General features: G+C 45.4%; 2 long non-coding RNA genes across 3 annotated transcripts in view; one reads left to right on the top strand and one right to left on the bottom strand.

The window, feature by feature from the left end:
- The window catches only part of LOC134928866 (uncharacterized), a 290670-nt gene that overhangs the window by 105402 nt on the left and 158735 nt on the right, over positions 1-26533 (bottom strand). The window contains exons 1-2 of one of the 2 annotated variants that reach the window (XR_010178080.1): positions 25131-25324; positions 1662-1776 (exon numbers count right to left, since the gene is read on the bottom strand). This is a non-coding gene — a long non-coding RNA (uncharacterized LOC134928866). Of the gene's footprint in view, positions 1-1661; positions 1777-25130; positions 25325-26533 lie in introns of those variants that run through there. The other variant, XR_010178081.1, reaches the window with a different exon arrangement.
- LOC134928864 (uncharacterized) overlaps positions 24774-26533 on the top strand; it is a 31186-nt gene continuing 29426 nt past the window's right edge. Inside the window, exon 1 of the long non-coding RNA XR_010178078.1 lies at positions 24774-24953. This is a non-coding gene — a long non-coding RNA (uncharacterized LOC134928864). The remainder of the gene's footprint in view (positions 24954-26533) is intronic.

Below are 26533 nucleotides of genomic sequence, written 5' to 3'. Positions count from 1 at the left end.
AGTAGTAGTAGTAGTAGCAGCAGCAGCAGCGGTATCAGCAGTAGTAATAGCAGTAGTAGTGGTGGTAGTAGTAGTAGTAGTAGTAATAGTGTTGGTAGTATTGGTAGTAGTAGTAATAGCAGTAGTAGTAGTAGTAGTAGTAGTAGTAGTAGTAACAGTAGTAGTAGCATCAGTAGTAGCAGTAGTAATAGCACCTGTAGTAGTAGTAGTAGTAGTAGTAGTAGTAGTAGCAGCAGCAGTACTGGTAGTAATAGCAGTAGTAGTAGTAATAGTAGTAGGACTAGTAGAAGTGTTAATGTTTATATATGGGATCCGGTCTCTAGGTCAACAATAACTAGGTCGACCACTATTAGTCGACTGGGTCTCTAGGTCATCATGTTCTAGGTCAATAGCTCAAAAGATCAACATGAGTTTTTCACAATTTTTTTTTAACTTTTTCATACTGAATGATCCACGTGGACTACGATTGGGAATAGTAACCCGTGCTGAGTGCATCGGTAGCGGAGCAAGACACCTTGCCTGAAGCATGGCGAGCGAAACGAGCCATGCGAGGGGACACAGTGCACTAATTGGGGTTCCTGGTCACTGTACCGAGAAAACGACACCAAAAAAACATAAAAAATGCATGTCAACCTTTTGACCTGTCGACCTAGACCATGTCGGCCTAGAGACCCTGTCGACATAGACACTGTCGACCTAGTTACTGCCGACCTTCCATACCACACCCTTCATGTATATAACACTAGCATATTCCATGGTACTTTGCTATATTAAGCAACGAGGAGTTTGGGTATTAGGAGAGGGACCTTAAGGGGGGTACTCACGGGAGAGATGTGTGCTGAACGATCTTAACACAGACCGCTCAGCACACATCTCTCACCCCGCTCAGCACAGCGCGATGTGCTGAGCGAGGGGGAAAGCCGACGGGGGGCCGCTCACTTCATACAACGGTGAAGTGAGCGACCCGCTAGATTGAGCCTGCATGCAGCTCAATCTAGCATCGGCGATAGCGATGTGCGGGGCCGCGCATCGCTATCGCTGGAGGGCATACACACGGCAGATCCGTGCTTAAAATCTAAGCAATCTAGCAAGATTGCTTAGATTTTAAGCACGGATCTCTCCGTGTGTACCCCCCTTTAACCTCTTCCATATCTCCCCAGGCAGTATTCTCCATGGCACTGTCAATCAGGCATCATGGCAATCAGGACAGTGTGATAACTGGTAATGATGAATGACACAGAGACTTGAAAATGTTATCATTCCAAAGTGAGTTCTTCAAGGTGACACAGCTCAACCCATAGGAAGCTGAATCAGTATCACCTGCTCTTCTGAATGAACACACTTAAACAGGAACTTTATGTTATGGTTAAGAACTACGTCATATATTAGCATGGCTAAATCGAATTGTTTCCTGAAGGTAAATTTGATCCTTGCATTTTATCAACCTTCTATTTTAATGAGAACACATTGTGTGCTACTGGCATCTTCATGAAAGGAACAAGCATTAAAGGAAGTTCTTCTGCAAATTTACATAGAGCAATGTTTAATTATTCATACAACACAGCTCAGCTCAAATATGTAGCACTCCAAGGAGACAAGGTGGTGGCAGATTGGTGCATGGAGGTGGGTGAGAGCGGCAAGCTAATCGTTAATCTCATTACCTTGCATATGTCCCTTCGTTCTGCCCACCAGTTATTTCTCTTGTTATGGGCATCACTTCAACTTGTCCCTTTCAGAAGGTTTCCTATGTTGTTGATACAGTATGTTGCTATGTTGCTGATATCAAACACATGCAAAAAAAAAAACAATGGTGTATTACAGCTTTTTATATTTTTATATGCATGCTAAACTGAAAGTCATTAAATATATTGCTCAGTATAATACATGTGCTTTAGTTATGCAATTACATGTGCATACACTGTAGAAAATTTAGCAGCCGCCAGGAATCTAGAAAGGTTTAATTTGAAGGCAATAGAGCTTAATCCCAAAGAGAAGACCTTGTAGAACTTCTAAGATCACAGTGTTTTCTAGATGGTGCTTAATATAGAATTGATATAGTTATTATAACTAATTCCCTCATGACTGCAAATCCTTCACCTATCTTAAAGTCTTTGCATTTTTTCTGAGTTATGAACTTAGCCAGAGTGTGTTGTCAGCCCCTTAGAGTATTGCCCTATTTGTGGAAACTGCATTTCTCCAGTGCTGCATTCACAACTTTATCTTCAATACGTCATTCCCCTATCCTAATGCCATATATAGTATAAAGAAGAGACTATTAGTCTGTCTCACAAAGTATTTTGCATGTGTGGCTTATATGGCATGTGTCATGCTACAGTCAGGCTAAGAATCTGACCTTTTCAATTCACAGGCTAAAAACACGTTCCTGGATTTGCACAGTAAAGAACATATATAGTTTCAGAAAAAAAAAACTGAATTAGAATATAAAATTAAAATGAAATAATTAGAAAATATTCAGAGAAATAAAGTAACAATCAGTGAATTCGTACTTGTGACATATTTGTTGGTGTTTGAAAGCGTAGTAGCCAACCAGCTTTTAGATATCATTTATCAAGTACATACTATAAAATGATAGGTAGCTCTGATTGGTTGCTCGGGGCAACATCTTCGCCTGTCCTATTTAGTAGGGATGATATATCCCTACCTTGATCTCTTAAAGGGTTTATGATAGCTTGAATGATATCCGTTTGGATGGTCGACCATGCTATGGTCGACAGTCATTAGGTCGACCACTATTGGTCGACATTGACATGGTCAACATGGACACATGATCAACACATGAAAACGGTCGACACATGAAAAGGTCGACATGCGTTTTAAAAAATATATATTTTGTGGAACTTTTTAATTCTTTACGATCCACGTGGACTACGATTGGGAACGGTAATCTGTGCTGAGCACAGCGGTAGCAGAGCGAGACACCTTGCCCGAAGCAAGGCAAGCGAAGCGAGCCATGCGAGGGGACGCGGTGCACTAATTGGGGTTCCCCGTCACTTTACGCAAAAAACAACACCAAAAAAGTAAAAATACTCATGTCGACCTTTTCAGGTGTCGACCTTTCATGTGTCGACCATTTTCATGTGACTGTCAACCATACCATGGTCTACCATTCATACCGGAAACAGTACGAACAACACTGTTGGTGACGGGGCTTAAACAGGACACTACCACAGAATTAGTCTTTGGGCCAATCATGTCCCAGACATATTTGTATTGAACTAAGTTGCTGACTTAATAATTTTGCATCATACTCAAACAAAAATCACTGAGTAACTTAATAATTGCTTAATAAATATATACTATTTATTACTCCATTTAATATTACTCAGAAGACATGTAAAAATAAGAATTTACTTACCGATAATTCTATTTCTCGGAGTCCGTAGTGGATGCTGGGGTTCCTGAAAGGACCATGGGGAATAGCGGCTCCGCAGGAGACAGGGCACAAAAAAGTAAAGCTTTACTAGGTCAGGTGGTGTGCACTGGCTCCTCCCCCTATGACCCTCCTCCAGACTCCAGTTAGGTACTGTGCCCGGACGAGCATACACAATAAGGGAGGCATTTTGAATCCCGGGTAAGACTCATACCAGCCACACCAATCACACCGTACAACTTGTGATCTAAACCCAGTTAACAGTATGACAACAGAAAGGGCCTCTTAAAGATGGCTCCTTAACAATAACCCGAATTAGTTAACAATAACTATGTACAAGTATTGCAGATAATCCGCACTTGGGATGGGCGCCCAGCATCCACTACGGACTCCGAGAAATAGAATTATCGGTAAGTAAATTCTTATTTTCTCTATCGTCCTAAGTGGATGCTGGGGTTCCTGAAAGGACCATGGGGATTATACCAAAGCTCCCAAACGGGCGGGAGAGTGCGGATGACTCTGCAGCACCGAATGAGAGAACTCCAGGTCCTCCTTTGCCAGGGTATCAAATTTGTAAAATTTTACAAACGTGTTCTCCCCCGACCACGTAGCTGCTCGGCAGAGTTGTAATGCCGAGACCCCTCGGGCAGCCGCCCAAGATGAGCCCACCTTCCTTGTGGAGTGGGCTTTTACAGTTTTAGGCTGTGGCAGGCCTGCCACAGAATGTGCAAGTTGAATTGTGTTACAAATCCAACGAGCAATCGACTGCTTAGAAGCAGGTGCGCCCAACTTGTTGGGTGCATACAATATAAACAGCGAGTCAGATTTTCTGACTCCAGCCGTCCTTGCAATGTATATTTTTAAGGCTCTGACAACGTCCAACAACTTGGAGTCCTCCAAGTCGCTAGTGGCCGCAGGCACCACAATAGGTTGGTTCAGATGAAATGCTGATACCACTTTAGGGAGAAAATGCGGACGAGTCCGCAGTTCTGCCCTATCCGAATGGAAGATTAGATAAGGACTTTTATAAGATAAAGCCGCCAATTCAGATACTCTCCTGGCAGAGGCCAGGGCTAGTAACATAGTCACTTTCAATGTGAGATATTTCAAATCCACCTTTTTCAATGGTTCAAACCAATGGGATTTGAGGAAATCTAAAACTACATTTAGATCCCACGGTGCCACCGGAGGCACCACAGGAGGCTGTATATGCAGTACTCCCTTGACAAAAGTCTGGACCTCAGGGACAGAGGCCAATTCTTTTTGGAAGAATATTGACAGGGCCGAAATTTGAACCTTAATGGATCCCAATTTGAGACCCATAGATAATCCTGATTGCAGGAAATGTAGGAAACGACCCAGTTGGAATTCCTCCGTCGGAACAATCCGATCCTCGCACCACGCTACATATTTTCGCCAAATGCGGTGATAATGTTTCACGGTGACTTCCTTCCGTGCCTTAATCAAGGTAGGAATGACTTCTTCTGGAATGCCTTTCCCTTTTAGGATCTGGCGTTCAACCGCCATGCCGTCAAACGCAGCCGCGGTAAGTCTTGAAAAAGACAGGGACCCTGCTGTAGCAGGTCCCTTCTCAGAGGTAGAGGCCACGGTTCGTCCGTGAGCATCTCTTGAAGTTCCGGATACCAAGTCCTTCTCGGCCAATCCGGAACCACTAGTATTGTTCTTACTCTTCTTTGCCGTATGATCTTCAATACCTTTGGTATGAGCGGCAGAGGAGGAAACACATACACTGACTGGTACACCCAAGGAGTTACCAGTGCGTCCACAGCTATTGCCTGTGGATCTCTTGACCTGGCGCAATATTTGTCCAGTTTCTTGTTGAGGCGAGACGCCATCATGTCTACAATTGGTCTTTCCCAACGGTCTATTAACATGTTGAAGACTTCTGGATGTAGACCCCACTCTCCCGGATGAAGATCGTGTCTGCTGAGGAAGTCTGCTTCCCAGTTGTCCACGCCCGGGATGAACACTGCTGACAGTGCTATCACGTGATTCTCCGCCCAGCGAAGAATCTTGGCAGCTTCTGCCATTGCACTCCTGCTTCTTGTGCCGCCCTGCCTGTTTACATGGGCGACCGCCGTGATGTTGTCCGACTGAATCAACACCGGCTTTCCTTGCAGGAGAAGTTCCGCCTGGCTTAGAGCATTGTAGATTGCTCTTAGTTCCAGAATGTTTATGTGAAGAGACTTTTCCAGACTCGTCCATACTCCCTGGAAGTTTCTTCCTTGTGTGACTGCTCCCCAGCCTCTCAGGCTGGCGTCCGTGGTCACCAGGATCCAATCCTGAATGCCGAATCTGCGGCCTTCTAATAGGTGAGCCTTCTGCAACCACCACAGAAGTGACACCCTTGTCTTTGGTGACAGGGTTATTCGCAGGTGCATCTGCAGATGCGACCCTGACCATTTGTCCAACAGATCCCTTTGGAATATTCTTGCATGGAATCTGCCGAATGGAATTGCTTCGTAAGAAGCCACCATTTTTCCCAGGACTCTTGTGCATTGATGTACTGACACTTTTCCTGGTTTTAGGAGGTTCCTGACCAGATCGGATAACTCCTTGGCTTTTTCCTCTGGAAGGAAAACCTTTTTCTGAACCGTGTCCAGAATCATTCCTAGGAACAGCAGACGAGTTGTCGGGATTAAATGGGATTTTGGAATATTCAGAATCCACCCGTGTTGTCTTAGCACCTCTTGAGATAGTGCTAAAGCTGTCTCCAGCTGTTCTCTGGACCTTGCCCTTATTAGGAGATCGTCCAAGTATGGGATAACTAATACGCCTTTTCTTCGAAGAAGAATCATCATCTCGGCCATTACCTTGGTAAAGACCCGAGGCGCCGTGGACAATCCGAACGGCAGCGTCTGAAACTGATAGTGACAGTTTTGAACAATGAACCTGAGGTACCCCTGGTGTGCGGGGTAAATCGGAACGTGTAGATACGCATCCTTGATGTCCAAGGATACCATAAAGTCCCCTTCTTCCAGGTTCGCTATCACTGCTCTGAGTGACTCCATCTTGAACTTGAACTTTTTTATGTAGAGGTTCAAGGACTTCAGATTTAGAATAGGCCTTACCGAGCCATCCGGCTTCGGTACCACAAATAGAGTGGAATAATACCCCTTTCCTTGTTGTAATAGGGGTACTTTGACTATCACCTGCTGAGCGTACAGCTTGTGAATGGCTTCCAACACCCTCTCCCTTTCGGAAGAGACGGTTGGTAAGGCAGACTTCAGGAAACGATGAGGAGGATCCGTCTCTAATTCCAACCTGTACCCCTGAGATATTATCTGCAGGATCCAGGGGTCTACCTGCGAGTGAGCCCACTGCGCGCTGTAATTTTTGAGACGGCCCCCCACTGTCCCCGAGTCCGCTTGAGAGGCCCCAGCGTCATGCTGAGGTTTTTGCAGGAGCCGGGGAGGGCTTCTGTTCCTGGGAAGGAGCTGCCTGTTGGTGTCTCTTCCCTCTTCCTCTGCCTCGTGGCAGGTACGACAAGCCCTTTGCTCTCTTATTTTTGTAGGAGCGAAAAGGCTGCGGTTGAAAGGTCGGTGCCTTTCTCTGTTGGGGAGTGACTTGAGGTAAAAAAGTGGATTTCCCGGCAGTAGCCGTGGCCACCAAGTCTGATAGACCAACTCCAAATAACTCCTCCCCTTTATACGGCAAAACCTCCATGTGACGTTTTGAATCCGCATCGCCTGTCCACTGTCGTGTCCATAAGGCTCTTCTGGCTGAAATGGACATAGCACTCACCCGAGATGCCAGTGTGCAAATATCCCTCTGTGCATCACGCATATAGATAAATGCATCCTTTATTTGTTCTAACGACAGTAAAACATTGTCCCTATCTAGGGTATCAATATTTTCAATCAGGGATTCTGACCAAACTACTCCAGCACTGCACATCCAGGCAGTTGCTATAGCTGGTCGTAGTATAACACCTGCATGTGTGTATATATTCTTTTGAATAACTTCCATCTTTCTATCTGATGGATCCTTAAGTGCGGCCGTCTCAGGAGAGGGTAACGCCACTTGTTTGGATAAGCGTGTGAGCGCCTTGTCCACCTTAGGGGGTGTTTCCCAGCGCGCCCTAACCTCTGGCGGGAAAGGGTATAATGCCAATAACTTTTTTGAAATTATCAACTTTTTATCAGGAGCAACCCACGCTTCATCACACACGTCATTTAATTCTTCTGATTCAGGAAAAACTGTTTGTAGTTTTTTCACACCATACATAATACCCTGTTTTACGGTATCTGTAGTATCAGCTAAATGTAACGTCTCCTTCATTGCCAAAATCATATAACGTGTGGCCCTACTGGAAAATACGTTTGAATTTCTACCGTCGTCACTGGAATCAGTGCCCGTGTCTGGGTCTGTGTCGACCGACTGAGGCAAAGGGCGTTTTACAGCCCCTGACGGTGTTTGAGGCGCCTGGACAGGCATTAATTGATTGTCCGGCCGCCTCATGTCCTCAACTGACTGTTTAAGGGAAGATAAACCATCACGTAATTCCACAAATAAAGGCATCCATTCTGGTGTCGACCCCCTGGGGGGTGACATCTGCATATTTGGCAATTGCTCCGCCTCCACACCAATATCGTCCTCATACATGTCGACACCACGTACCGACACACACCGCAAACTCACAGGGAATGCTCTAATGAAGACAGGACCCACTAGCCCTTTTGGGGAGACAGAGGGAGAGTCTGCCAGCACACACCACAAAGCGCTATATATACAAGGGATATCCTTATATTAAGTGCTCCCTTATAGCTGCTTTAATATATATATATATATAGCCATTAATGTGCCCCCCCTCTCTGTTTTACCCTGTTTCTGTAGTGCAGTGCAGGGGAGAGACCTGGGAGCCGTTCTGACCAGCGGAGCTGTGACAGAAAATGGCGCCGTGTGCTGAGGAGATAGGCCCCGCCCCTTTTTCGGCGGGTTCTTCTCCCGCTATTTTTCCAGTCAGGCAGGGGTTAAATATCTCCATATAGCCCCTATGGGCTATATGTGAGGTATTTTTAGCCTTGTATAAGGTTTATATTTGCCTCTCAGAGCGCCCCCCCCCAGCGCTCTGCACCCTCAGTGACTGCCCAGTGAAGTGTGCTGAGAGGAAAATGGCGCACAGCTGCAGTGCTGTGCGCTACCTTATGAAGACTGAGGAGTCTTCAGCCGCCGGTTTCCGGACCTCTTCACGCTTCAGCATCTGCAAGGGGGTCGGCGGCGCGGCTCCGGGACCGGACTCCACGGCTGGGCCTGTGTTCGATCCCTCTGGAGCTAATGGTGTCCAGTAGCCAAGCAGCAAATCCACTCTGCATGCAGGTGAGTTTACTACTTTCCCCCTAAGTCCCACGTTGCAGTGATCCTGTTGCCAGCAGGACTCACTGTAAAGAAAAAAACCTAAACTAAACTTTCTCTAAGCAGCTCTTTAGGAGAGCCACCTAGATTGCACCCTTCTCGTTCGGGCACAAAATCTAACTGGAGTCTGGAGGAGGGTCATAGGGGGAGGAGCCAGTGCACACCACCTGACCTAGTAAAGCTTTACTTTTTTGTGCCCTGTCTCCTGCGGAGCCGCTATTCCCCATGGTCCTTTCAGGAACCCCAGCATCCACTTAGGACGATAGAGAAATTGTGTTATAGCACTAATCAATAGTTACAATATTATACCCCAAAATAGAAAGAAATGTATTCGCAGTTCCTTCCTCCATTGTCATTTGTATTTTATTTTGCTTTTGTTCATTCATTTATTTATTTTTTATTAAAACTTAAATTTAAGTTTTCTGTTCTCTTTTACACTAGTCAATTTAGGTTTAGGTTTGCATCTCTCTTTTTTTAAGCATATTTATCAAATATTGGGTTTTATACCTGACAATTGTAATTTCTTGTCACCGCCAGCAATGAGAAATATAACACCGCCTGAATGTATCTTTATACAAAGCAGGGACAGGGGCCCCGAAATGAGCTGATTCCTGAAATGTGCTCAGAGTTAAGTGACCGCATCAGCGGCCTTTTGACTCCTCTATCGTGAGTTTTGTGCATGCGCTGTCTAATGACCATGCATGTGCAGCGACCACTGCTGGGGAGGGTTCCAGAGGAACCCTTCCTGTATATTTTGCAAAATGTAGCCCATAGGCTACAACGGGCTGGCGTTAGCTGAGGGGACCAAACTCTAGGATACGAAAAAAATCTGACAGATGCAGAAATGGAGGAACGTATGGAGCATACGGAGGAACATATGGAGATATATGCTGCAGTCCCTCAATTGTACATTTGGGGGATACTTAATGTATGGGGGACACAGATATTTTCGGGGGAATATCTGCCAATATTATTTGATAAATAAGCCCCTTAGTCAATGCTATAGTGGAGAAGCCGCACATTGGACGTTCTCATCAGAACACAGACATCACTCAATGATAGGCTGGGAGTAGTCAAAACTCAAAAGACATTGGGTAGGATTGAGTCAAAATATGGAAAAGAATAAAGAGACACAAAGGGAAAAAAGTACACAAAAGACAAGAGACAAATAAAGATGAAATGAGGAGGCCCCTAAGGAGAAATCAGGAAGGATATGGTAAGACAGCAACATTCAGGAGTGGACATACGAAACGAATGTTGATGGGAAAGAGAAAATAGGCAAAGGTTATAAAATGGGAAATCACATAGATAATATAAAGTGGGATACTTTACAAATGGCATGAATAGAATAGATGACTGCACTCTAGGCAGACATGTGCAGTGGGTGTATGCAATAGGGAATTACACTTATTTGCAGGGTCCAACTCATTCACTTTGCTTCTAGAGATCAAACGCTTTTCTTGTATTTTTCTGGTATTTTGGTCTTCTCCACATTCACATATAATGTGTGTCATTTGTCCAAAAGACACTTCATCTGTATCCAATGTGCTGATTTTGAAATCAATGAAATTCCTGAAAAGGTCAATTGTGTGCCATTTGCCCAAACATTGCACTGTGTTGTTGAGTGTTGCTGTGACATTGTGGACCATGGATGAATGTAAAGAAGTGAATGATGGTACCAAACCTATGAGGACCTGAAAGGTTAAATGCAACACACAAACTGCAGAAAGACAGAATGTTAGTTCTGTCCTCAGGGAGTACAACAGAAGGGCAGTGGGTTCAAAGACAAATTCTCCTGCAAGTCCTCCTATTGCTATCAGTATTGCCTATTACATGTTCTACATATTTTAAACCTTCTTATAAGGAAACACAGAAAAGAAAGGAAATTCTATTTTTACTCACTCCTTTCATTAAGTTTAATTGTTACTGTAATTTATAAGTACAATATTAACATTTGGGTCATTTTGGTCAGGGACATTTAACATAAGAAATTATTTGGGAATTATCTTGCAAGTGAGATATATCATTGGCATGATCTGCCAATTAAAGTGGTAAATTATTCATGAGATATACTATTAAATATGAATTAATAAATAAATAAATACATTTATAGGATCTATATGATTTGCAAAATACACATCCTAAATATCTTCTACAGTATTTAGGACAGGGCACACCAGTTTCAATAAAATATGGGGCAATCCACTTCTTGTGCTCAGGCCTAATTCCCTTATGTACAGTAGGCCTAGCACCTGCTGCACAGTACAGATGGTGTTCGTGGTATATGGCCTTACCGAGGTGAGGCCTAATGCCCTCTAAAGGCCTGGGGGTCTGGAGGATTGCCTAGGACAGCGGTTCTCAAATGCGGTCCTCAAGGCACACCAATGGTCCAGGTTTTAAGTATATCTATGGCTTAGCACAGATGGTTAAATCAATTTGACCGAGGTACTAATTAAGTAACCTGTGGTCAAGCATGGATATACTTAAAACCTGGACTGTTGGGGTGCCTTGAGGACCACCTTTGAGAACCTCTGGCCTAGGGCTTTAGTTGGCTGAGGCAGGCCTAAAATATATAGTCATGCACCTTAAAATGAAAATTCACCACTCTGTAAGTTCAGACTCCTACATATCCCCACACCCAAGAGGCAGTAAACCAGGCATACAACCACTGTCCAAAGAGAGATGAAAGACAGAGAATAACCATCTAATGTTAATTCCATAAAAGGATATCACAGATAGCATGTTGGACATGTGTCATACACGTGTGTAAAGGAAAGTAGTGAACAGATGTATATTTCTATGGAACGCAAAACAGCTCGCCATATACAGAAACTTTCAGGCAATGACTCACACACCTGTCATATAAGAGTCCTATGTCCTTTTGCAAAGGCTTATGAACATGTATTTATTTAAATATGTGTGCTGGAACATTGAAGTCTGGTGAAGAAGTTATACTTAGTCAATAAGTACAGTGGACCAACATTTTTGATTGTACTATTAAATTAAGATATGCATGGGCATGCACCTGTCTTGCTTCATAGAACTCATGAACTTGAGGCTCTTTAAAAATGTAAACAAGTGTAAAAGTAAACCATGCTTCTAAAAAGGAAATGCATTAAAAGCAGATGGTAAGAATCACTGGTGCTAGTATTAGTTATCAATGACCTTGGTGAAAGATAAAAAATGTCTATTTTTTTTTTTTTAATTCTAAACTCTAATAACTAACAGTCCAAGTCTATAAGCTGGCACAGTGGCACAGTAAGGCTGCATTGTTGTGCATGGGTCATCTCTCCAATTCCAGACCACCTGTATGAAGCCTATATATTTTCTCTTTGGCTGTCTCCAGGTGCTCTGGTTTCTACCCACTGTCCAAAAACCTACTAGATGGTTAATAGTTTTTAGATTATAATTACCCTAGTGTATTTGGGTGGAGAAGAATATAGACCGCAAGCTCCACTGATGTGAATGATTACACATTTTCTATATATCACAGTTAAATGCATGCACAATATTTTATTAAAGGTTAATAATTAATTATAATCTAATTCCTGTAATAATTAATTATAATCTAATAATATAAACCATTACTGCAAAAAATTATAAGCATTCACAGTAAATAACATGTTGTGCTTTCAAAGTAGATGGTAGCACCAAACCACATGGAAGCAATTTCCAGAGCCTCATCAGTCACTGAATTATTCCTCTCTAACTTCATTAATCTTATGACCATTATAGGGGCTTGGCGGTCCCAGTGCACCATATCTTGGAGTCTTGTCCTGACTTTCCACCAGCTAGTCAGGAGACAAATACTTCAGAGGCCTAATCACATATGTAATACATTAAGGGTCCACACACAACACACCCCTGTGTAAGTAAGCAGGTTATAGGTTCCACATGTATTAGCAGTTGCCTTGGTAAATGTTCTTTTAACAATCTTTTGAATATTCATTACACAGTGAGCCGACTCTCTGCCAAAACATGTCCCTGTTGCTAAATCCAAATAGAACCCTAAAATACACATCATCTCTTCTTTAACCGCTTTTAGTTTCTAAACCTCACCACTTACATTATATAAAAATTGCGTTCACAAGCTACAAAAATAAAAAATCTATTGTTCATTTAGTGAGCTACTCTGTCTTATTAACAGAAAGCCCTTGTAATCCAGACAAACCTTGCACTCTTTCTAAATCCCATGAGATGTTGCTAAGTGTAGTTAAATGTAGTAGTATTTCCTCTACAGTAATGTGTCCAAAGTATTATCAGTAGTTAGGGCCAACGCATATGTTTTCAATTGTGCTAAGGCCTCTCCTCTATGTAAGATGTCTCCTCTCCGGAGGCTGCCATATATGGCAATATTAGGTGCCATATATCAACTGTATATGTTGTCAAAATCTATCATATGAACAAAACATATAAGGGCATATTCAATTGTGCGCAGTTTTCTCCAGCAGCCGCAGGTGGAATTTTCCTGTTCAATTTCAGGAGAGGTAATGAGATGCAGTGATTTCAGAAATCACTGCGTCTTTTTTCTCACACCCCTAGAGTAAGTCTGATTCTTCCAAAAATCATTATTTTTAGTAAAAATCAGCGGGACTTGCTCTGGCACCCTTGCAGAACACCCCATCAGGACTAATTAAGCAATTGTAAGTTTCCAATTAGCTTAATTAGTAATTTCTCATCTTTCCGAAGCAGTGTCTTCTTCTTCCAGCGTTAGGGTCCGGTCTTCTGCAGCAACGGTGTGTAAGTATGTGTGTGAGTGTGTTTAAGTACAGTATGTGTGATTGTAAGTATATGTGTGTGTGTAGTATGTGTGAGTGTAAGTATCAGTGGTGTGACTCCCGTGAGTGTGTATTCCACCCCCCTTGAGGCAGCAGCAGGGAGAACTACATCCCCAAGCAGATATCTCCCTTACCAACAGCCCCCTCGCCTCCCAGCAGCCCCCTCCCAAGTGAGAAGATGGAAGGGGATATCACAGAGAGCCACTAGGCAACTGTATGGTTCACTAGGGCAGAGACTGATGTAAATTACTAAATATTATGTGTGAGGCCTACCAGTAAAAAAACAAAGAAGCAATAAAATAAAAAAATAAAAATTACTGAGTGATCAATTGATTCATTAAAATTAACATTTGTGAGGCACATTACTTAGTAATGTTGGAAAAATAACCAATAAAAATGTTTGTCTATGAAAAATAGACAGTTACCATTGCTCCCTCAAAAAACAGCCCATAATGAAAAGAAAAGTTGTGCAAGATGAAATTGTGCTTGCCCCTCCCCCCCCCACATTTTTATGTTGGGTATTAAAAAGGACATGCAGAGTTTAACAAACCAAGCACTTTAGCGACAGGGACTGACACTTTTATGGCTGAAGTGCTTGGTTTGTTTGGACCCTCACAAACCAATTTTTTGGAAGAACTACCTCTGATCACTAATGAGGAGGTTGATGATGAGGGTGTTAATTACATTATAATCTTGTAAAATAAATGTCATGAACTCACAGCACATTAGCAGTTTCTTATATAGTGCAGCATATTCAGAATCAGAATCAGCTTTATTGGCCAGGTGTACTCACGTACACTAGGAAATCTTTGTGGTACAATGCATCGCCAAGCAGCAACATGAAGGGGGAATACATAGCATAAAAAGGGGGAAAAACATAGCATACATTACACGTATGAGTTCATACTGCACATTGCAACTGTACAGTAAACTTGACATATTAGACATATTATATATGCAAGACTAAAAACGAGGGCTGCTTGTCAGAGCAGCACCGAGGCAGCCATCCGCGGCGCCAACTAGAACTCAAACAGTGAACATAATACAGAAGATTTAAGTATTACATCAAAAGATAAACCACACAGACAATAAAGACACAGAAAGCATAATGCATTATTGGTGTAGGCATTTTGGGTAATACCCTCCAGGGGCAGTGTATTCCACCCTCACAATGTACCAGGTGCGGCAGCCATCTTAGGCGCACTGCGTAGGATTACCCAGGGTGGAATAGTCCACCCCTAGAAGAGAACACAAAATGGGGAGATTGCAGAGTCCTTAAGTTCAGAGTAGGTTTCCAATAAAACCATCAGGTCCATGTATTTTTCATCCCATCCACAAGCACACCAGATAAGGCAGCCATGTTGGGCGCACTACGAAGGTTACACAGTGGGAGATGAGCCATACAAGGGCCAAATGCATGTATGGGAAAACTGACACGTGTGTAGGAGTATGCTATACCCTGCATGGAAAGATCCAAATGAAGCACACCCTGCCCATGGAGGAACCATCTGAGGCAGCCATGTGGGGCGCACTGCGTAGGTTATTGCTGGCAAGGTGTGCAACCAATGGAGGTACACATTACAGGAATTCCTTTGTGCTTTACAGTTGGAACAACAGTAATAGAACAAAACTGAGTAATAACAGACAGACATAGAGGTAGGAATGCCCTGCTTGCAAGCTTACAATTCATAGCTAATAACATAACATGGAGTAAGAGCCTAGATGGATAACCTCTACTAACTTTGGCCTCACAAATGGAGCAGATGCCTTCACAAACATTTACAGGATTTGGGTGAAAATAATCCCACACCCAAGATGCGGCTTTTTTGGTTTTATACTTAGGCATCACAGTCACTTTCTTTTTATCATGGGCATGAGCTGCAGCCACTGGTGGCTGATCCTCAGTGTCAGATAGTAGTAGTACACACATATCCCCCTCATCCTATTCCACATCCACACAAGCATCCTCAATTTCTATTATGTCCTTATAACCATCTTTACTTATGGATGGACACTGGACAGATACGTCAGCAGCACTGGAGTGTATAATACTGGAGAGATACGTCAGCAGCACTGGAGCGTAAAATACTGGACAGCTACGTCAGCAGCAATGGAGTTTATGGATGATGGACAGTGGATGGACACTGGACAGATATGTCAGCAGCACTGGAGTGTACCGATATTTGACAGATACGTCAGCAGCACTGGAGTGTATGGACACTGTACAGGTAGGTCAGCTTATAAATTATGTGAACACAGTGGGGGTACAGCAAACAGGTTGTACAAAGCATTTTTTTTTTACTTTTTTCAACTTTTTGTTAAGTTTAAAAACAAACATTTTTTCAACTTTTTAAAAATGTAAAAACTTTTTTGGGATGAACACAGGACATATACATCAGCAGCACTGGAGTGTATGAACACTTGTCAGATATGTCAGAAGCACTGGAGTGGATCTGCACAGCACAGCAGCCACTGGACACAGCACAGCCACTTGAGTGGATAGACACAGGGAGTGGATGGGAACAGTAGTAGCCACTGGACACATGGAGTGGATGGACACAGCACAGCAGCCTCTGGACACAGCACAGCCACTTGAGTGGATAGACACAGGGAGTGGATGGGAACAGTAGTAGCCACTGGACACATGGAGTGGATGGGCACAGCACAGCAGCCTCTGGACACAGCACAGCCACTTGAGCGGATAGACACAGGGAGTGGATGGGAACAGTAGTAGCCACTGGACACATGGAGTGGATGGACACAGCACAGCAGCCTGTGGACACAGCACAGCCACTTGAGCGGATAGACACAGGGAGTGTATGGGAATGGCAATAGCCACTGGACACAGGGAGTGGATGGACACAGAACAGCAACCACAGAACACAGTACAGCCACTTGAGAGGATGGACACATGGAGTGGATGGACACAACAGCAGCCATTGGACACAGGGAGTGGATCGACACAGCACATCAGCCACTGGACACAGCACTGCCACTTGAATGGATAGACACAGGGAGGGCATGGGAACAGCAACAGCCACTGGACACACGGAGTGGATGAACACAGTCAAACAGCCACTGGACACAGCACAGCCATTTGAGTAGATGGACACAGCACAACAGCCACCGGACATGACACAGCACAGCCCAGCAGCCAGCACAGCAGCGTGGACAATGAGAAACGGTGCAACGTCACTGTTGTGGGAATTTGGAATCCGAGCAAAGGCGGGAAAACCCAAACCACCGCTCGGATTCCCTCAGATTCCAGAAGTTCGGGTGGGCTCGAATTTCTGAAATCCGAGCAAGCTCATCTCTACTTAGTACTATTATACCAGACAAGGTGCAGGGTTTATTGAGCATTTGCATATTGTAGCACCAAGAAATACTTAAAAAGAGAACCCCATTGGTGGCTGAAGCAGTGTGGTGGTTATTCAGGAGCAGCTGCACCTGAGACCATTGGCGCAAAGTTTTTTGGTACTTTGTGCATGCGCAGGACCCATTCTGCGCATGCGCAAACAGGTCCTACGTCATAGGACTCAGCCCAACACTACACTGTCATTGATTGACAGTCTGATGTCGTTTCAAGAGCGGTGACGGGATCCATTTGGAGAAAATGGAGGTGTGTCACCGCCGTTTAGGGGATGAGAAGAGGCCAGTGCTCTCCGTTGTAGGATGGAGATTTCCTGGCCTCTGCGACGGGTGACTTGCGAGGCACCATGAGTGCTGTAAGCCAACCGATGGTGGGTGCTTTGATCCAATGCTGCAACTTGGATCATTACTGCAGCAGGAGGTGTCTGCATGTAATTGACGCCTCCTGCTGCATTTACATACAGCACTATCACTGATAGCAAATCCGATGGCACCTGGATAAACCCCAGTTTGCAATCAGCAACAAGGAGTATAGAATAGCAGACATAGGACCTCATTCAGGTCATAACGCAGAAGTTCGAAAATAGCAATCTAGTGTTTTTCGGACTACTGTGCATGTGCAGCAGCCGCAGCGTGTGTGCGTAATTTTTCACAGTGCGATCGCATCCCGGAAGGATGTGATCGCATTATAATTGACAATGGTGGCCATGGTTGGGGCATTGGTGTGGCATTTTTGGGGCGACTGCATGACTTGACATGCAGCTGCTGTGAAGAAAAAGATGGTGGTGGTACGCCTGCATACTCAGCCATGCTGAGTATTCAGGGGACCTGACTTAATTTACCATTCTGCGATGTGATCGCAATTGAGTAAAGATCGCATCGCTGAGCGGCATTCTGCAGACAATATGTTGACATACACAAATGTCTTGTCACTCCAATTCCTCAGGGATTTCACTCACTCATTTCTGGATGAAATACAAATGTACCTCAGCATTCAATTTCAGTTTAAAGAGGGAAAGCATCACATACTTGAGGTATATCCCCCTATCCTTTTGCCTGTTTCTATGACTTTTTTTTACTATATAAAGGGAAAATCCAGAATCCAAGATGGGAAGAACAGCACTAGTGCATTTTTGATGTCAGCAGATACTACCTGGTAGCCCAGCAATACTGTCTTTGTGATGTCAGCAGCTACTACCTGGTAGCCCAACACTAGTGTCTTTGTGATGTCAGCAGCTACTACCTGGTAGCCCAGCAATAGTTTCTTTGTGATGTCAGCAGCTACTACCTGGTAGACAAGCAATAGTACTTTGTGATGACAGCAGTTACTACCTGGTAGCACAGCAATAGTGCTTCTGTGATGTCAGCATCTACTACCTGGTAGCCCAGCACTAGTGACTTTGTGATGTCAGCAGTTACTGCAGGGTAGCCCAACAATAGTGCTTTTGTGATGTCAGCAGCTATTACCTAGTAGCCCAACAATAGTGCCTTTGTTATGACAGCAGCTACTTCCTGGTAGCCCAGGACTAGTGTCTTTGTGATGTCAGCAGCTACTACCTGGTAGCCCAGCAATACTGTCTTTGTGAGGTCAACATCTACTACCTGGTAGCCCAGCAATAGTGCTTTTGTGATGTCAGCAGCTACTACCTGGTAGCCCAACAATAGTGCCTTTGTGATGACTGCAGTTACTTCCTGGTAGCCCAACACTAGTGTCTTTGTGATGTCAGCCGTTACAACCCGGTAGCCCTGCAATAGTGCTTTTGTGATGTCAGCAGCTACTACCTGGTAGACCAGCACTAGTGTCTTTGTGATGTCAGCAGCTACGGCCTGGTAGCCCAACAATAATGCCATAGTGATGTCAGCAGCTACTACCTGATAGCCCAGCTCTAGTGTCTTTGTGAATTCAGCATCTACTGCCTGGTAGCCCAGCACTAGTGTCTTTGTGATGTCAGCAGCTACTGCCTGGTAGCCCAACAATAGTGCTTTTGTGGTGTCAGTCGTTACTATCTGGTAGCCCAGCAATAGTGCCTTTGTGATGTCAGCAGCTACTGCCTGGTAGCCCTGCCCAACAATAGTACCTTTGTGATGTCAGCAGCTACTGCCTGGTAGCCCAACAATAATGCCATTATGATGTCAGCAGCTACTGCCTGGTAGCCCAACAATAGTGCTTTTGTGATGTCAGTCTTTACTACCTGGTAACCCAGCAATAGTGCCTTTGTGATGTCAGAAGCTACTGCCTGGTAGCCCAACAATAGTACCTTTGTGATGTCAGCAGCTACTGCCTGGTAGCCCAACAATAATGCCATTGTGATGTCAGCAGCTACTGCCTGGTAGCCCAACAATAGTGCTTTTGTGGTGTCAGTCGTTACTATCTGGTAACCCAGCAATAGTGCCTTTGTGATGTCAGCAGCTACTGCCTGGTAGCCCAACAATAGTACCTTTGTGATGTCAGCAGCTACTGCCTGGCAGCCCAACAATAATGCCATTGTGATGTCAGCAGCTACTGCCTGGTAGCCCAACAATAGTGCTTTTGTGATGTCAGTCGTTACTACCTGGTAACCCAACAATAGTGCCTTTGTGATGTCAGCAGCTACTGCCTGGTAGCCCAACAATAATGCCATTGTGATGTCAGCAGCTACTGCCTGGTAGCCCAACAATAGTGCTTTTGTGATGTCAGTCGTTACTACCTGGTAACCCAACAATAGTACCTTTGTGATGTCAGCAGCTACTGCCTGGTAGCCCAACAATAATGCCATTGTGATGTCAGCAGCTACTGCCTGGTAGCCCAACAATAGTGCTTTTGTGATGTCAGTCGTTACTACCTGGTAACCCAGCAATAGTGCCTTTGTGATGTCAGAAGCTACTGCCTGGTAGCCCAACAATAGTGCCTTTGTGATGTCAGCAGCTACTGCCTGGTAGCCCAACAATAATGCCATTGTGATGTCAGCAGCTACTACCTGGTAGCCCAGCACTAGTGTCTTTGTGAATTTAGCATCTACTGCCTTGTAGCCCAGCACTAGTGTCTTTGTGATGTCAGCAACTACTACCAGGTAGCCCAGCAATAGTGCCTTTGTGATGTCAGCAGTGACTACCTGGTAGCCCAGCAATAGTGTATTTGTGATGTCAGCAGTTACAACTTGGTAGCCCAGCAATAGTGCTTTTGTGATGTCAGCAATTACTACCATATTAGCACAACAATAGTGTCAGCAGCTACTGCCTGGTAGCCCAACAATAGTGCCTTTCTGATGTCAGCAGCTACTACCTGGTAGCCCAGCACTAGTGTCCTTGTGATGTCAGAAGTTGCTGCTGGGCAGTCCAGCAATAGTGCCTTTGTGATGTCAGCAGTTACTACCTGGTAGCCCAGCAATAGTGAATCTAATGTACAAGAAAAAGAAAGACTTCTTCCATCCCCCTCTCACACCCCCTCCCGCTCTCAAGCTCCATCCCCCTCTCATACCCCCTCTCAACCTCCATCCCCCTCTCTTACCCCCTTCCCCTCTCAATAGTGCCTTTGTGATGACAGCAGCTACTACCTGGTAGCCTAGCACTAGTGTCTTTGTGATGTCAGCCGTTACTACCCGGTAGCCCAACAATAGTGCTTTTGAGATGTCAGCAGCAACAACCTGGTAGTCCAGCACTAGTGTCTTTGTGATGTCAGCAGCTACTGCCTGGTAGCCCAACAATAGTGCCTTTGTGATGTCAGCAGCTACTGCCTGGTAGCCCAACAAGAATGCCATTGTGATGTCAGCAGCTACTGCCTGGTAGCCCAACAATAGTGCTTTTGTGGTGTCAGTCGTTACTATCTGGTAACCCAGCAATAGTGCCTTTGTGATGTCAGCAGCTACTGCCTGGTAGCCCAACAATAGTACCTTTGTGATGTCAGCAGCTACTGCCTGGTAGCCCAACAATAATGCTATTGTGATGTCAGCAGCTACTGCCTGGTAGCCCAACAATAGTGCTTTTGTGATGTCAGTCGTTACTACCTGGTAACCCAACAATAGTGCCTTTGTGATGTCAGCAGCTACTGCCTGGTAGCCCAACAATAGTACCTTTGTGATGTCAGCAGCTACTGCCTGGTAGCCCAACAATAATGCCATTGTGATGTCAGCAGCTACTACCTGGTAGCCCAGCACTAGTGTCTTTGTGAATTCAGCATCTACTGCCTGGTAGCCCAGCACAAAAGAAAGACTTCTTCCATCCCCCTCTCACACCCCCTCCCGCTCTCAACCTCCATCCCCCTCTCAACCTCCATCCCCCTCTCATACCCCCTTCCCCTCTCAATAGTGCCTTTGTGATGACAGCAGCTACTACCTGGTAGCCTAGCACTAGTGTCTTTGTGATGTCAGCCGTTACCCGGTAGCCCAACAATAGTGCTTTTGAGATGTCAGCAGCAACAACCTGGTAGTCCAGCACTAGTGTCTTTGTGATGTCAGCAGCTACTGCCTGGTAGCCCAACAATAGTGCCTTTGTGATGTCAGCAGCTACTGCCTGGTAGCCCAGCAATAGTGCCATTTTGATGTCAGCATTTGCTACCTGGTAGCTAAGCACTAGTGTCTTTGTGATGTCAGCAGGTACTGCTGGGCAGTCCAGCAATAGTGCTTTTGTGATGTCAGCAGTTACTACCTGGTAGCCCAACAATAGTGCCTTTGTGATGTCAGCATTTACTACCTGGTAGCTAAGCACTAGTGTCTTTGTGATGTCAGCAGTTAATGCTGGGCAGTCCAGCACTAGTGTCTTTGTGATGTCAACAGTTACTACCTGGTAGCCCAACAATAGTGCCTTTGTGATGACAACAGCTAATACCTGGTAGCCCAGCACTAGTGTCTTTGTGATGTCAGCCGTTACTACCCGGTAGCCCAACAATAGTGCAATTGTCATGTCAGCAGCTATTACCTGGTGGACAAACAATAGTGCCTTTGTGATGTCAGCAGCTACTACCTGGTAGCACTGCAATAGTGCCTTTGTGATGTCAGCAGCTACTACCTGGTAGCCCAGCAATAGTGCATTGGCGATGTCAGCAGCTTCTATCTGGTAATCCAGCATTAATGCCTTTGTGATCTCAGCAGCTACTTCCTGGTAGCCCAGCACTAATGTCTTTGTGATGTCAGCAGCTACTACCTGGTAGCTCAGCAATAGTGCTTCTGTGATGTCAGCAGCTACTACCTTGTACCCAGCAATAGTGCTTCTGTGATGTCAGCAGTTACTACCTGGTAGCCCAGCACCAGTATCTTCGTGATGTCAGCAGTTACTACCTGGTAGCCCAGCAATAGTATCTTTGTGATGTCAGCATCTACTACCTGGTAGCTAAGCACTAGTGTCTTTGTGATGTGGCAGTTACTGCTGGGCAGTCCAGCAATAGTGCCTTTGTGATGTCAGCAGCTACTACCTGGAAGCCCAGCAATAGTACCTTGAAGATGTCAGCAGCTACTACCTGGTAATCCAGCAATAATGCCTTTGTGATGTCAGCAGCTACTTCCTGGTAGCCCAGCACAAGTGTCTTTGTGATGTCAGCCGCTACTACCTGGTAGCCAAGCAATAGTGCTTCTGTGATGTCAGCAGTTACTACCTGGTAGCCCAGCACTAGTGTATTTGTGATGATAGCAGTTACTGCTGGGTAGCCCAGCAATAGTGCTTTTGTGATGTCAGCCGTTAATACCTGGTAGTCCAACAATAGTGAATTATGATGTCAGCAGTTACTACCTGGTAGCCCAGCAATAGTGCCTTTGTGATGTCAGCAGATACTGCCTGGTACCCCAGCAATAGTGCCTTTGTGATGTCAGCAACTACTACCTGGTAGCTCAGCACTAGTGCCTTTGTGATGTCAGCAACTACTACCTGGTAGCCCAGCACTAGTGCCTTTGTGATGCCAGCAGCTACTACCTGGTAGCCCAGCAATAGTGCTTTTGGGATGTCAGTAGTTACTACCTGGTAGCCCAGCACTAGTGTCTTTGCGATGTTAGCAGTTACTGCTGGGTAGCCCGGCAATAGTGCTTTTGTGATGTCAGCAGCTACTACCTGGTAGCCCCACAATAGTGCCGTTGTGATGTGAGCAGCTACTTCCTGGTAGCCCAGCACTAGTGTATTTGTGATGTCAGCAGTTACTACCTGTTAGCCCAGCAATAGTACCTTTGTGATGTCAGCAGCTACTACTTGGTAGCTCGGCAATAGTACCTTGGTGATGTCAGCAGCTACTACCTGGTAATCCAGCAATAGTGCCTTTGTGATGTCAGCAGCTACTACTTGGTAGCCCAGCAATCGTAACTTGGTTATGTCAGCAGCTACTACCTGGTAATCCAGCAATAATGCCTTTGTGATGTCAGCAGCTACTTCCTGGTAGCCCAGCAATAGTGCTTTTGTGATGTCAGCAGCTACCACCTGATAGCCCAGCATTAGTGCTTTTGTTCTTTCAGTAGTTACTACCTGGTAGCCCAGCACTAGTGTCTTTGTGATGTTAGCAGTTACTGCTGGGTAGCCCAGCAATAGTGCTTTTGTGATGTCAGCAGCTACTACCTGGTAGCCCAGCACTAGTGTATTTGTGATGTCAGCCATTACTACCTGGTAGACCAACAATAGTGCCTTTGTGGTGTCAGCAGCTACTGTCTGGTAGTCCAACAATAGTGCCGTTGTGATGTGAGCAGCTACTACCTGGTAGCCCAGCACTAGTGTATTTGTGATGTCAGCCGTTACTACCTGGTAGCCCAACAATAGTGAATTGTGATGTCAGCAGTTACTACCTGGTAGCCCAGCAATAGTGCCTTTGTGATGTCAACACAAAGGCACTGGTAGCCCAACAATAGTGTCTTTGTGATGACAGCAGCTACTACCTGGTAGCCCAGCACTAGTGTCTTTGTGATGTCAGCCGTTGCTACCCGGTAGCCCAACAATAGTGCTTTTGTGATGTCAGCAGCTACTACCTAGTAGCCCAACAATAGTGCCTTTGTGATGTCAGCAGCTACTACCTGGTAGCCCAGCACTAGTGTCTTTGTGATGTCAGCAGTTACTACCTGGTAGCCCAGCAATAGTGCCTTTGTGATGTCAGCAGCTACTACTTGGTAGCCCAGCAATCGTAACTTGGTTATGTCAGCAGCTACTACCTGGTAATCCAGCAATAATGCCTTTGTGATGTCAGCAGCTACTTTCTGGTAGCCCAGCAATAGTGCTTTTGTGATGTCAGCAGCTACCACCTGATAGCCCAGCATTAGTGCTTTTGTTCTTTCAGTAGTTACTACCTGGTAGCCCAGCACTAGTGTCTTTGTGATGTTAGCAGTTACTGCTGGGTAGCCCAGCAATAGTGCTTTTGTGATGTCAGCAGCTACTACCTGGTAGCCCAGCACTAGTGTATTTGTGATGTCAGCCATTACTACCTGGTAGACCAACAATAGTGCCTTTGTGGTGTCAGCAGCTACTGTCTGGTAGCCCAACAATAGTGCCTTTGTGATATCAGCAGCTAATACCTGGTAACCCAGCAATAGTGCCTTTGTGATGTCAGCAGATACTGCCTGGTAGCCCAGCAACAGTGCCTTTGTAGTGTCAGCAGCTACTGTCTGGTAGCCCAACAACAGTGCCTTTGTGATATCAGCAGCTAATACCTGGTAGCCCAGCAATAGTGCTTTTGTGATGTCAGCCACAGGGACGTGCAGTCAGGGGAGGCAGGGGAGGCAGTGCCTCCCCTGTCATTCCTGATTAAAATAATACAAAGAAGATACTTGTGACACATAATCTGTGTCATAAGAATCTTCTTTATATTATGTTAATGTTTTTAGATATTAAATGGGTATTTAAATGTCCTTTTGCGGCACCGAGAACGGTGCCTCCCACTGTGCACTGTAATTCGGCGGTAGCAGGGGCCGGGCAGGGGGCGGGGCCAAGAAAAGTGGCCGAAAAGACCATTGAAAAATGTCCTGGAAGCGGCACCAGTGTAAGTGCCGCAGCGCCCCTGTCCCTGTGATTGGGCATGAGATAGAGCACTGGCAGTGACTGCATCCGGCTGCGCTGGACGGGGGAAGAAGGAGCAGCAGCGTCTGCAGCAGCCAGGTCTGGTAAGTAGAGATCGAGATCTCTCTCTCTCCTCCCTCCCTCCCTCCTAGCGAGCTGTCATGCTGCTGCTGGTCAGAACTGAGCAGTGAGCAGGCAGAAGGGAGAGGGAGCCGGGCGGCAGTTTGCTTTGTAGTGACTGTGTCTCCCCACAGCAGTGATGTCCTTGCCATAATACTCACATAGTGGGTCTCTGTCAGCCACAGCATGCAGGGGAGTCCTGTGCTCTCATTACCATCAGGCAGAAAAGTTCCTCTCCCTGCATGCACGGACTTCTGCTATCAGTGATAGCAGAAACAGAAAGTAAAACGCTCTCCCTGTACTCAGTTTCTCCCTCCCCCTATACCGGCTGAAGTGTGGTCAGGGCTTGGTGAGTTAACTCTATGAAACCCATGTTATTATTATACAAAGCAATTGCTCATGTGTCCTGGCACTGTATATTGTCAATGTGGATTTTACCAGAGCTATATTACAAACGAAATGGCTGCACTCCGAGACTGCTGAGTGTAAAGAAATGCTACTCTATTAATAAAGCAGCATTTCTTCACACTAAGCAGTCTCGGAGTGCCGCCATTTCGTTTGTTATATCGGATTAATTCCTCGGATGGCACCTGAGCATTATCACGTGGATTTCAAAGGGCAAGTGCAGGGACCTCATCTGTATATTATATATATATATATATATATATATATAAAAGGGGGACGCTGTGTGCCGTACTGTGTAAAAAGGGGGACGCTGTCTGCCGTAATGTGTAAAAAGGGGACGCTGTCTGCCGTACTGTGTAAAAAGGGGGACGCAGTCTGCTGTAATGTGTAAAAAATGGGACGCTGTCTGCCGTAATGTGTAAAAAGGGGACGCTGTCTGCCGTACTGTGTAAAAAGGGGGACGCAGTCTGCTGTAATGTGTAAAAAATGGGACGCTGTCTGCCGTAATGTGTAAAAAGGGGACGCTGTCTGCCGTACTGTGTAAAAAGGGGGACGCTGGCTGCCGCACTGTGTAAAAAGGGGACGTGGTCTACCGTAATGTGTACAAAGGGGACGCTGTCTGCCATAATGTGTAAAAAGGGGGACTGGCTGTCGTAATGTGTAAAAAGGGGACGCTGTCCGCCGTAATGTGTAAAAGGGGGACGCTGTCTGCCGTAATGTGTAAAAGGGGCTTTACCTGGTGTAATGGCGCTACTGTGCAGCGTAATTTTAATAATGGAGACTACTGTGCACCGTTATATGAATTGGAATTATTTTGTAGCCATATTCCTTCCCCATGAAGCCACACCCCTATATTTTTTGCGCGCGCCTACGGCGCGCTCTGTCCCCCTTTTACGTAAGGTGGGGGGCGCCACTGCCATTTCTTGCACACAGTGCTAAAAGGTCTAGTTACAGCACTGCCCCGTGTTCCCACTTCCTCTGTGTGTGTCTCCTAATGTCCCCACAGCCAGATGGGTCAGGTCACATGGTGTCTGCCGGCACTGTCAACAGTGGGTTACAGAGTTGTTTGCTACTTGTCTATAGGTCCCCAGTGTCCCCGCACTCTACTCAGATCCTCTCGTTACACTGCATCATCGCCGTGTGTCCAGGTGAGAGCTGG

The sequence above is a fragment of the Pseudophryne corroboree genome, chromosome 5 (assembly GCF_028390025.1).
Source record: "Pseudophryne corroboree isolate aPseCor3 chromosome 5, aPseCor3.hap2, whole genome shotgun sequence".
In the NCBI taxonomy this organism is placed as follows: domain Eukaryota; kingdom Metazoa; phylum Chordata; class Amphibia; order Anura; family Myobatrachidae; genus Pseudophryne; species Pseudophryne corroboree.
Note: the sequence above shows the minus strand (reverse complement) of the source record. Positions and strands in the feature narration are given on the sequence as shown.